At 45.2% G+C, this 12,123-nt stretch overlaps 1 long non-coding RNA gene across 2 annotated transcripts in view; it reads left to right on the forward strand.

Annotated features, from left to right (window-relative positions):
• Positions 1–5,572, forward strand: part of LOC134992604 (uncharacterized) — a 76,980-nt gene extending 71,408 nt beyond the window's left edge. Inside the window, exons 2-3 of one of the 2 annotated variants that reach the window (XR_010196738.1) lie at positions 5,216–5,361; positions 5,480–5,572. This is a non-coding gene — a long non-coding RNA (uncharacterized LOC134992604). The remainder of the gene's footprint in view (positions 1–5,215; positions 5,362–5,479) is intronic. The other variant, XR_010196737.1, reaches the window with a different exon arrangement.
• Positions 5,573–12,123: the final 6,551 nt, after the last annotated feature.

Raw genomic sequence — 12,123 nt, forward strand, 5'->3', positions numbered from 1 at the left:
TATCATCTAGATAGACCACGACATGACGGTATAGAATGTCTCTGAAGATCTCATTGACAAAATGCTGGAAGACAGCTGGAGCATTGCTCAATCCGAAGGGCATGACGAGGTACTCATAATGTCCATCACGGGTGTTAAAGGCGGTCTTCCACTCGTCACCCTCACGGATCCGGATGAGATTGTATGCACCTCTCAAGTCCAGCTTTGTAAAGATGGTAGCTCCGCTAACTCTGTCAAAGAGCTCAGTAATCAGGGGTAAAGGATAACGGTTCTTGATGGTAATGTCGTTCAAACCTCTGTAGTCGATGCACGGCCGCAGACCACCATCTTTCTTCTTTACAAAAAAAGAAGCCTGCGCCGGCTGGAGAAGAAGAAGGTCGAATGAACCCCTTTGCTAGGTTCTCTTTAATGTATTCCTCCATAGAATGCGTCTCAGGCAGAGACAACGGATAAGTTCGGCCTCGAGGTGGAACCTTCCCTGGAACGAGATCAATCGGGCAGTCCCATTCTCTATGAGGAGGAAGGATATCAGCAGAAGCTTTACTGAACACATCCGTGAAATCTTGATATGGAGGAGGTGGAACATCAGACGACCTGGGGGAGGAAGAACAGACAGGCAATACTTTAAACAAACATGTCTCAGCACAGGAGGAACCCCATGCCAGGATTTGCGTAGTCGTCCAATCAATAGTAGGATTGTGAAGACGGAGCCATGGAAGGCCCAGGACCACAGGATGTGTGGCTCTTGGAATCACTAAAAAAGAAATAAGTTCGGAATGAAGAACTCCCACTCTCAGACGAACTGGTAGAGTCCTTAAAGAAATAACTGCATCAAAAATTTTGCTGCCATCCACGGCAGTTAAGGAAATGGACGAAGGAAGTCTCTCGGTGGGTAGGGACCACCGTTTAACATAGGCTTCGGTAATAAAGTTCCCAGCTGCTCCGGAATCAAGGAGGGCAATGACGTTCCGATAACGTTGAGCAACTTGAAGCGAGACTGGGAGATTACAATCTTGAGGAGATGATGAGGAGATCATTACTCCTAGCCGGCCCTCTCCTTGGCGAGCTAGGGTCTGGAGTCCCGGACGTTTGGGACAGGCATTAATGGTGTGAGACGGAGCTGCACAATAAAGACAGAGAGACTCGGAGAGACGTCTTCGGCGCTCAGCAGGAGTTAAACGGGAACGGCCAATTTGCATAGGCTCATCTTTAGATGGTGACAGTTGGCGAGGAGGAGGAGCAGAAGATTTTGGAGCAGATGATCTTCCACGCTCAGTTGCTCTCTCTCTGAAACGTAAATCAACTTTCGTGCAGAGTGAGATTAGCTCATCTAACTTGGAAGGTAAGTCTCTGGTAGCTAACTCATCTTTAATACGCTCAGATAAGCCATGCCAGAATGCAGCATACAGGGCCTCGTCGTTCCATGCCAGTTCGGATGCCAGGATCTGGAACTGTATAAGGTATTGTCCTACAGTACGTGATCCCTGGCGTAAACGGAGAATCTCGGATGAAGCTGAGGTTACCCAGCCTGGCTCGTCGAAGATGCGCCTGAATGTTGACACGAATGCAGTGTAAGAAGATAGCAGGGTGTCGGACCTCTCCCATAACGGTGATGCCCAATCAAGGGCTGAGCCACTGAGAAGAGAGATAATGTAGGCAATTTTTGTACGGTCACTAGGAAAACTGCCGGGTTGTAGCTCAAACTGAATCTCACACTGGTTGAGAAATCCCCTGCAGAATCTTGGGGATCTGTCAAATTTTGCTGGCGTTGGAAGATGAAGACGTGGAGCAGAAATGGGTAAGGTGGGTGGGGTTATAGCTGGAGTCACTGTGGTTGACGCACCGGACGCGTCTGATCCACGGAGAGTTGTCTGAATCCCATCCAGCCGAGTAGAGAGATCCTGGAGACAGCGGATGATGTGGCCCTGTGCAGCCTCCTGATGTTCAAGTCGGGCTGCCAGTTCTTGCATCGGCCTGGCCGCTTGATCCTGGTCTCCGGCTGGATTCATTAGGTCAGTGCTTACTGTCACAACTCTCAACTGAGGGCCTGAGCTGACGGGAGGCAGCCTCAGTTGTAGGGGCTGAGATGTACCGGAACCTGGGAGGTTGTATCAGACCCCTGGACATGTAAGTAACATGAAGAATAACCGCCCGAAGGCGTGACCACGACAACTTGAATAAAAGTCAACGATGTTTATTTATGACAAACTCCATGCATCACAGTAGCAGTAAAGAGAGACATAAAATCAGTAGAGAAATAATACAGTTCCTGGGTACTACAGGGTGGCAGGGGCCACAGAGCTCTGGTAGTATGAGACAGTTCTTATTATCTGCAAGCTAGGCAATTATGCAGATTATCAATACTGAGAACAGATTGGTGGAAATGATCAGCTGACAGAATCCAAGATGGCTGCGCCCATGCAGACACTTGGAGGGAAGTTTGGTTTGTAATCCATGTGGTAATGAAAACAGTAATGGCGGCGCCGGCCACCGGAGACAGGAGACGCCAGGCTGACAGGTGCACATCCAACCACGCGGACACAGCGGAGGCCGCGGCTGACGTAATCGCCACTCAGACACTCTGCATGCAGAAGCTCAGGGACGGCGGCGGAGGCCGCGGGAGACGCCATGCCAGATGTAATATGGCGTTTACTGTGACAGTGTCTCAGAGTGACAGGAGAGGATACAGGAATGTAAACATCAGGATAACAGATGGGATCCGGTCCTGGAGCGCTGAGCCAGCCTTAGGAGACATCTGATGGGTAAGAAATGGCGTCCAGATACCCGGATCGTGACAGGTAACAAGTCGTGGGGAGTTCCTCAGATAGACCTGATGGCCTCCCGCCTCAAAAAAAGCTTTGGAGGTACTGTTCCAGGTCGAGAGACCCACAAGCAGTGGCGGTGGATGCCTTGGTAACTCGTGTATGTGTTCCCTCCACTTCCACTTATTCCAAATGTTCTCAAACTAATAAAGAGAACAAGAGTTTAGGCAATCCTCATTGCTCTGAACTGGCGAAGACGGGCTTGGTACGTGGATCTCCTGGAATTACTGCTGGAGGATCCGAGGCCTCTTCCTCTTTGCGAGGACCTTCTCCTACAGGGGCCGTTCGCCTATCGAGACTTAACACGGCTACGTTTGATGGCATGGAGGTTGAACGCCTGATTTTAGCTCGGAAGGGTATTCCGAAGAAGGTCATCCCTACCCTGATCCAGGCTAGGAAGGGAGTAACGTCTAAACATTACCATTGGATTTTGAAGAAGTATGTGTCTTGGTGTGAATCCAAGAAGTTTCCTATGGTGGAGTTTCAATGGGACGGTTTCACCTCTTTCTGCAAACGGGTGTGGATGTAGGCCTACGCTTGGGCTCCATTAAGGTCCAGATTTCGGTCTTATCCATTTTCTTCCAGAAACAATTGGGTGCTCTCCCTGAGGTTCAGACTTTCTTGAAAGGGGTTCTGCACATCCAGCCACCCTTTGTGCCTCCTACGGCATCTGGGATCTTAATGTGGTGCCGCAGTTCTTACAGTCGGATTGGTATTTGCCTTTGCAGAAGGTGGAAGTCAAGTTTCTTACTTGGAAGGTGGTCACACTGTCGGCTCTAGCATCTGCTAGACGTGTGTCGAAATTGGGGGCTTTGTCCTGCAAGAGCCCCTACTTGATTTTTCATGATGATAGAGCTGAGCTCAGAACGCGTCAGCAGTTTCTTAAGGTTGTATCAATTTTTCATATCAACCAACCTATTGTGGTGCCAGTGGCTACTGACTCCTCAATTTCCTCCAAGTCCTTGGATGTTGTGAGGGCTTTGAAGATTTATGTGAAGAGGACTTCTCGTCACAGGAAATCGGACTCTCTCTTTGATCCCAACAAAGTTGGGTGTCCTGCTTCTAAGCAGACGATTTCTCGCTGGATCAGGTTCACTATCCAGCATGCTATTTCTACGGCAGGCTTGCCATGTCCAAAATCTGTCAAGGCCCACTCTACTCGTAAGGTGGGTTCCTCCTGGGCGGCTGCCCGGGGTGTCTCGGCTTACAGCTTGGCCGAGCAGCTATTTGGTCAGGGTCGAACATGTTTGCTAAGTTCTACAAGTTTGATACTTTGGCCTCTGAGGACCTCATGTTAGTCAGTCTGTTCTGCAGGAGTCTCAGCACTCTCCCTCCCATACTTGGAGCTTTGGTACATCCCCTTGGTACTAAAATGGACCCCAACATCCTCTAGGATGTAAGAGAAAATAGGATTTTAATTACCTACCGGTAAATCATTTTCTCGTAGTCCGTAGAGGATGCTGGGCGCCCGCCCAGTGCTTCGAAAATGCACAGCAGCGATCAGATCTGCATTGGGCCCAATGTGTCTGGCCTCTTTACTCGTTAGGTAGGACCTTCTTGGGCAGCCTACCAAGGCGCCTCAGCTGATCAAATTTGTAAGGCAGCTACATGGTCATCCATTAAAACATCCATTAACACATTCATTAGACATTATGCCTTTGACACATTTGCCTCTCAGGATGCTGCATTTGAGGCGAAGGATTCTCCTTTGCAATCAGGAGAATTCCCTCCACTAGTAGCTACTTTGGGACGTCCCAAGGTAGATCCTGTGGATCACTGTGGACCCTGATAGAGAAAGCAGAGGTTATGGTAGACTTACCTAGACAACCCTCTTTCTCTGAAGTCCACAGAGAATCCCACCCAGAGGCACCTGATTTGAAAATCTGTTCGCTTACTAACCTCTTCCTGTCCTTTGGTATAGAAGTGTGTGTATGTTCTTCTCACCTGAATAGGTCTTCTCTTGAACTGCTCCTGCCTTGAGCTTTGGAATAAACTGAATTGCCTGAACCGGGAGGCAGGGATATAGGGGGCTGGCCCATTGCATCCTGGGGGTCTGAAAAGCTTAACTGTTTGGTGCCCGTTCCGCTGTCGCTACTATATATCCCAAGGTAGTACCTGTGGACTTCAGAGAAAGAGGGTGATATAGGTAAGTCTACCATAACCTCTGCGTTTGTTATTTTATGGGCTGTTTTGTGAGGAGTTCTATTATTTTAATATTTTTTAATAAAAGCTTGTGTTTTATATATGAGAAGTGACCGGCGCCCATTCAGCTGCAGATTTCTGCTCTTTGTGTATACACTGTGGTAGTAGGTAGCATCTCCTTAAATTCACATTGACTAACATAACACTAAGAGAATGTCAGGATAACCTGTGACGATGTTCTTTTTCTATAGTGTGTATCATTGGGTGTGTCAGGTGCCTATAAGGTGTCAGGATGTCACTGTCCATCTCTCCATGCAGGAGGGGGAATATATAGAGGAACACAGGGGTCTGTACAAGGACGTGATGATGGAGAATCACCGGCCCCTCACATCACTGGGTAAGAGGAGACTGTCATGTATTGTACAGGGGAGAGCAGGTATGGGGGCCCCTATATACACACATCATCTGATAATCACATATATACACTGTACTCAGTCTCTGTGTGTCTCCTACAGATGGGCCCAGTAACAGAGCTACCCCAGAGAGATGTCCCCATCCTCTGTATTCCCAGGACTGTACAAAGGAGAATCACAGGATCCCACAGGAGGATAAGGTATGTGGGATTTAGGGTCTCACCAATAAACCAAAGTGACTATCTGTGACCGGACACCTGCGACAGCACTCACCACCTCGCGTCCCAATGTCACAGAATGGAGTCCAGGTCACACGGGACCTGGCCATTTATGGGATTCCCGCTTACCGCCAGTAACCGCGTGTTACTGACTCCACCCACTGCGCAGTGGGCGGGTACTATGCTGCCACCACCAGACTTCTTCCTGTGGCGTCTGTGATATCGTTGCTGTCTAGGTAGCCTGTGGATCCCTTCAAGTATCATGTCACCTCTGGATATCAGGTCATAATGTATTGCTGAGAGAACTCAATAAGACACACAGCCGTATGTCTCATAAGTAATCTGTTTACTGTGTTGTCTTCAGAGCATATATAAGGCACATTGTACATATTAGTCATGGTGGTCAGCTCACATTACTGTCCCCGAAGGTGGGGGCACACTCAATATAACATATGTTCTTTCCATCTTTGGTAATCAGCAAATGTGCAGTGTACAGTTCATTTTACAGCATTGGTTACATCATACACTTTCTATAGATGTTTCTCCCTATCAACAGAGTATATTCTTAACTCTGTACTTATATTGCTGTCTCCAGCTGTCCTTTACTTCATATAGATAAATATAGTACAGATACGTTTGCTGACTGTCTCTAAGCTCAATACAGTTCATTAAATCTGTTTCATATAGTGAGGCTTATAACATATTCAGCCCTCACTTGGAACTCACTTCTTTATTCAACACAAAACCTCCTATATGTGTATTTATCCATTTGATTATTATAACACAATATAGTAATAAAACATTAAGCTAACATTTCCCTCCTTTTTATAATAAATCAAAGATTACAGGTTTATCTAGCACATTCCTAACAAGTCTATGCAATAACAGTCTACTCTAATGATACTGATGGTTACCTATCTCCCTACAGGTAGGAAGCTACACCCTATTTGTCACAAAATTGGTGTCTTTGTCTTGGCTTTGGTTGGTAGACCTTTGATTCATATCCATTAGGGCAGACTGTTGTTGGACCTGCTTCGCTAGATGCTTCTGTATTGACCTATATTTGGAGGTGTCCAAAGCATCCTTTACTCGTTTCTGGCAAACTGAAAAACAACAAAGCAGCATCTTAAAACACAAATCTAATAAAATTGCAATTCCAACTGCTTTCAACAAAAACATTAGGATTCCTACAGTCCATCCTTTAATTCCACTGAACCATGAAACTGGATTCAGCCATGACAGCCAACCCCATTCACCCTCTAGAGTGTCAGGGATGTTATGTTTGTTGCCATAAGTCAGCTTTGCATCTTCTATCTCTTGTACATGTTTTTCCACTATTTCTTGAGCATTGTCTGTTTCATTGGTAATAAATGTACAACACAACTTTCCTGTCTGTGTATACAAGGTCATGCAATAACCTCCTGTCTGAGCTGTTAAATAATCCAACAAAAGCCTGTGTTGTAACTGTTCTTTCTTTATTTCTTGAATTTCTTTACCTACATATCTGAAGGTACTATCATAAATTTCTGTAATGTCATCTAAGAGTCCTGCAGGAGATTCAACTCTGTAATATGCATTTGACCCAAAGAGGTCCAGAAATCCCATTCTCTCATGCCAGGGTGCATAGATTAGTTTCTTTGCATTTCTCCCTGCTTGCTTTACCTCTCCTACCTCTGTGCATAGGACTATACTTATTCACTTGCCCTTTTTGGTTTTTAATCATTTCTTTCAGCTCCTCGTGATCTATTGCTCTTGCTAATGGTACTATGCATCCTAAGGTGCAATTCCCATAATCACCATAGTTGAGCCACTTATAGGCATATTTTCCACATAGAAAATACAGATCTCTTGGAAGCTAAGGGGCTATATAGTCCCACATTCTTTTTATGTTCTCTAGTCCTACTCTGGTATCTCCATGTACCATTAACTGAGAAGGGGTGCTTCCCGTCTCATTCATCCAGTTAGGGAAATCTGGTCCTGGCCATACTCCAATATTTATCATTGATCTCCCTTCAAGTGGTGTCCCTCCATGGGTTGTAAGGGTTATGGGGTATGGAGCTTCTCCTGGCTTTGTCTCCCCCTTTACACCACCTACTCTGAATGGGGCTATAGTACAAGGGTAAAATGTTCCTAAGTAGACATTTGATGGATACTGTTGAACCTGTCTGTGGTCAACTGCACTTTCCCTTTCCCTTTTTTCAAATTCAATGCAAAAGAATACCTCTGGGGTAACTAGATGTGCCAGCAACTTAGGTGGTTTCTGGTTAAAATATCTATCTGATCTTGCCTTAAATAATACTTCATCAGTGTAGTCTTCTTGAAATTCCTCCCATTCCTCAAATGTGATGGGAAGGAATGTCCACTCTCCCCCTCCTGCTGAGGTGGGACCATGAGAGCAGACCCAACAATTTGTTGTGTCAAGGGCATTCCCTACTAACTGAAGCAACTGTAGCAACATGTTTTGGTCTGATCCACTAGGGGCCTTACACCATTCTGTACATGACTCTTCTGGTGGATGTCCACAGTGCTCACAAATACATTTTGGGGTGAGTGACAGATTTCTGCATTCATGGATAGGGTTTTTTACTTCCCTTTCCTGGCGTGTGACGTTCACTTCACTGCCTCCTCCTTTCTCCAAAATGTCATGTAACTCTCTTTTGTGTTGCCCTATTTCATCACTTATGTTTTTCTTGTATGTGTGGTTTTGACCTGTCAGTTTCTTGTTACACATACAATCTTTTTCCCCAACTACAACGTATATGGCAAGAATAGTGCCTACTGTTACCAGTGGGACACCCAATATTATTCCCCAAAGTGCTTTATCTGGCCTGGGGCCTAGCAATTTGTACATTTTTTTTGTTTCTTCTTATCCAAACTTAACTTTCAAAAGTTTGCAGTGTGATGCATGCGCCCAAGCCTCTCTGTCCTTCAATTTCACAGATGTTGGTGTAGTTAGTAACACCTGGAATGGGCCATCATATCTGGGCTCCAGAGATTTCCTCACGTGTCTCTTCAGGTACACCCAATCTCCTGGCTGGAGATGATGTGGATTCTGATCTGCAGTAGAATCTGGAAGGGAATCATGTGCTACAACATGAAGATGGGTTAGTCTCTCAGTTAGACTTTTCACATAAGCAGTTAAATCACCATGTTTATGCTGCAATTCCTGTGGATAATAACATCCTATCTTAGGTATACTACCAAACAAGATTTCATATGGTGAATAACCTGACTTTTTGTTAGGTGCAGTTCTAAGACTAAATAGTGCCAAAGGCAAACAGTCAACCCATCCCTTCCCTGTGTCTTGCATAGCCTTCATGAGCTTTGCCTTGATGCTATAGTTCGTTCTCTCCACTAATCCACTTGCCTTTGGACGGTAGGCCGTGTGGAAGGCCTGTTGTATGCCCATGTCCTCCATGATATGAGTCATGACTGCTCCTGTGAAGTGACTTCCTCTATCTGATTCAATCACTTCTGGTACTCCGTACCTGCATACTATTTCAGTCAATATTTTCTTTGCTGTATTCTTTGCTGTGGCTTTAGCTACTGGGAAGGCCTCTACCCATTTGGAGAAGGTATCGACACAAACCAGTACAAACTGGAACGTGCCTTGAGTTGGCATCTGAATATAGTCTATCTGTAGTCTCTGAAATGGCATATTGGCTTTTGGAATGGCTCCTGCTGGAGTCTTGGTTCTACTTCCTGGATTTGAAATTCCACATATCCAACATGCTTGTGTGTGCTTTTCTGCTGCACCTTGGAATCCTGGGGCTATCCATTTTTGGTTGACTTGTCTCGTCATTTGATCTTTTCCTGCATGGGTAATTCCATGGCTTACTTGGCACATAGCTGAATATAGCACTCTTGGCAAACATGTCTTATCTTCTGTTTTACAGAGTCCTGTATCTTGGTCTTGTATGGCTCCCTTCTTTTGCCACTTGTACTTCTGATTTGTCAGAGCTTTTGGCTGCTCTCTTTGCTTCGGCATCCGCCAAGTTATTTCCTCTTGTTTCTTTAGTTTGGTTCTTGGTGTGTGCTTGGATTTTTATGATGGCTACTTTGGTTGGCTTGTCCAGAGCTTCAAATAGTTTCTTTATCAGATCTGCATGCTGTATCTGTTTTCCTGTAACTGTCTTGAAGTCTCTGCTTTTCCAAATTTGGCCATAATCTTGCGTAATTCCCCAAGCATATCTGGAGTCTGTGTATATATTAGCTGTTGTGTTTTCTGCATACTCCAGAGCTTTAGTGAGAGCTATTAGCTCTGCAGCTTGTGCTGATAGCTGTGCTGGTAAACTTCCTGATTCAATGATATCAGTCTCTGTTGTAACAGCATACCCTGTATATGGGGTTCCATTATCATAGTATCTTGATCCATCCACATAGAGGTTGTGCTGGGCATCAGGAAGGGCTGTGTCTGTGACATGAGGTAACAGTTGAGTCTCTTGTTCCATCAGAGCCATGCAGTCATGGGAAAAATTTGTATTGTGTATATTTTTATCACTTTCTGCATTCCCATAGTTCATGTGGTCCACATCATCCTGGTTATTCTGGGTACCATTGCTAGAGATATTATATGTCTCTCTTCTCCCTCCTTTTGAATCTAGGGATTCACACTCTGCTGCTTCTTCCTGCAATAGGGCTGGTAGTAGAGTTGCTGGGTTGAGGGTGGTACATCTTTTAATGGTGACATTTGTGGCACTTAGTAGAGCTACTTCATACTTGGTGAGTCTTGCAGCTGATAAGTGCTTGGTTCTGGCTTGCTGTAGTATTTCAGTCACCGCATGTGGTACCTGAATGATCAGTTCATGATTAAGCACAATGTCTATGCATTTCTGTTTGAGGACTGCTGTTGCTGCAACTGCTCTGATGCAGGTGGGTGCTCCTTGGATAATGTTGTCCAGTTTGCTTGAAAGATAAGCCACTGGGCATTGCTTGCTTCCATGCGTCTGTGTAATGACTCCAAGTGCATGACCTCTTTCCTCATGGCAATAAAGAGTAAATGGCTTGGTGTAGTCTGGCAGACCCAAAGCCGGTGGAGATGCTATGGCAGCCTTAAGGTTCTGAACTGCTTCAACTTGTTCTGTGGTGTAGATTGGAGCATCTTTCTTTGTGCTGTCATACAAAACTGGCATGTAGATAGAAGCATGTGGTATCCATTCTCTGCAGTACCCAACAAGACCTAGGAATGATCTGGTCTGTTTAATAGTCTTTGGTACTTTGGTTTGTAGAATAAGCAGTTTCCTTTCTTCTGTAAGGTGTCTGGCTCCTTGTGAGATACAGTGACCAAGGAAGATGACCTTCTTCTGGCATAGTTGAAGCTTTGCTTTGGAAGCTCTGCAGTTTTGTTCTTCCAAAAATTTCAACAGTGATACAGTCTCTTGTTTACATTGGTCTTCTGTGCTTGTGGATAGCAGTAGATCATCTACATACTGTATGAGCTGGGTGTTTTCTGGAAACACTGGTCTCCAAGCTTGTAAGATGAGTGACATTGCTTCGGTGTAGTCTGATGGACTGGTTGCTCCTCCTTGTGGAAGTCTAGTCCAACAGTACTGTCTTCCATCATGGTGAAGGCTAGCATTGCCTGTGATTCTTCAGTGATCGGTACGGAAAAATATGCGTTGGCCAAATCAATTACCGTAAACCAGGCCCCTGAAGGTGGGATCTGGTTCAGCAAGGTATAAGGATTTGGCACAATAGGAGAATTGATCACCAGTCTCTTGTTGACTTCTCTTAGATCATGAACAAGTCTATATTGTACTTCTTGTGCTTCATTTTGACCTTGACCTTGACTTTGACCACCTTTCTTTTTTACAGGAAACAATGGAGTATTCCATGGGGATCTACACTGGACAATGATCCCATTTTCTTGAAAGGCTTGGATTTGCTTTGTAATAGCTTCAGTTTGTGCTGGGGTGAGAGGATACTGCCTGATTGAGACAGGTATGGTTCCAGGCTTGAGCTGTAGGTGGACAGGTTGAACTCGTAGTAGTCCAGTATCCATCTTTCCTTTTGACCATAGTCTGTCTGGAACTTGAGAAGTAACCCATTCTGGGAGGGTTAGTTCTGAGCTGGACTTGGCAGTTTCTTGCAGTAGGTAAACTTCAATTGCTGCTTCAATGTTAGGCTTCATGATAGCTGGAATATTGCTGGTGTACTTGATTCCTTGTGGAGTATACTGAATAGTAGCTTGCATGACGTTAAGGATATCAGCTCCCAACAAATTCACTGGGCATGTAGGTGAAGTCAGAAATTCAATGGGTACAGGTGTAAGTTCATCATTTATAAGGAGAGAAGTTGGCTTACTTCTTTGAAGAGGGAGGGGCTGTCCTCCCAGTCCTGTCCCATTAACATAGTGATTGGTTAAAAGTTCTTTTGGGACATCAGTTTTCTTAAGTACAGTGACTGCTGTTCCAGTGTCCAAAAGGCATTCCAGGGTGTTTCTTGTAGGTAGAGTAAGCATAACAGTAACTTTATTGGGGTCAGTGTAGGTGTTGCTTGAGCAGGTGTATCCCGGAGCAGGAATCTGTC

Source organism: Pseudophryne corroboree, unplaced genomic scaffold (assembly GCF_028390025.1).
Source record: "Pseudophryne corroboree isolate aPseCor3 unplaced genomic scaffold, aPseCor3.hap2 scaffold_1212, whole genome shotgun sequence".
Taxonomy (NCBI): domain Eukaryota; kingdom Metazoa; phylum Chordata; class Amphibia; order Anura; family Myobatrachidae; genus Pseudophryne; species Pseudophryne corroboree.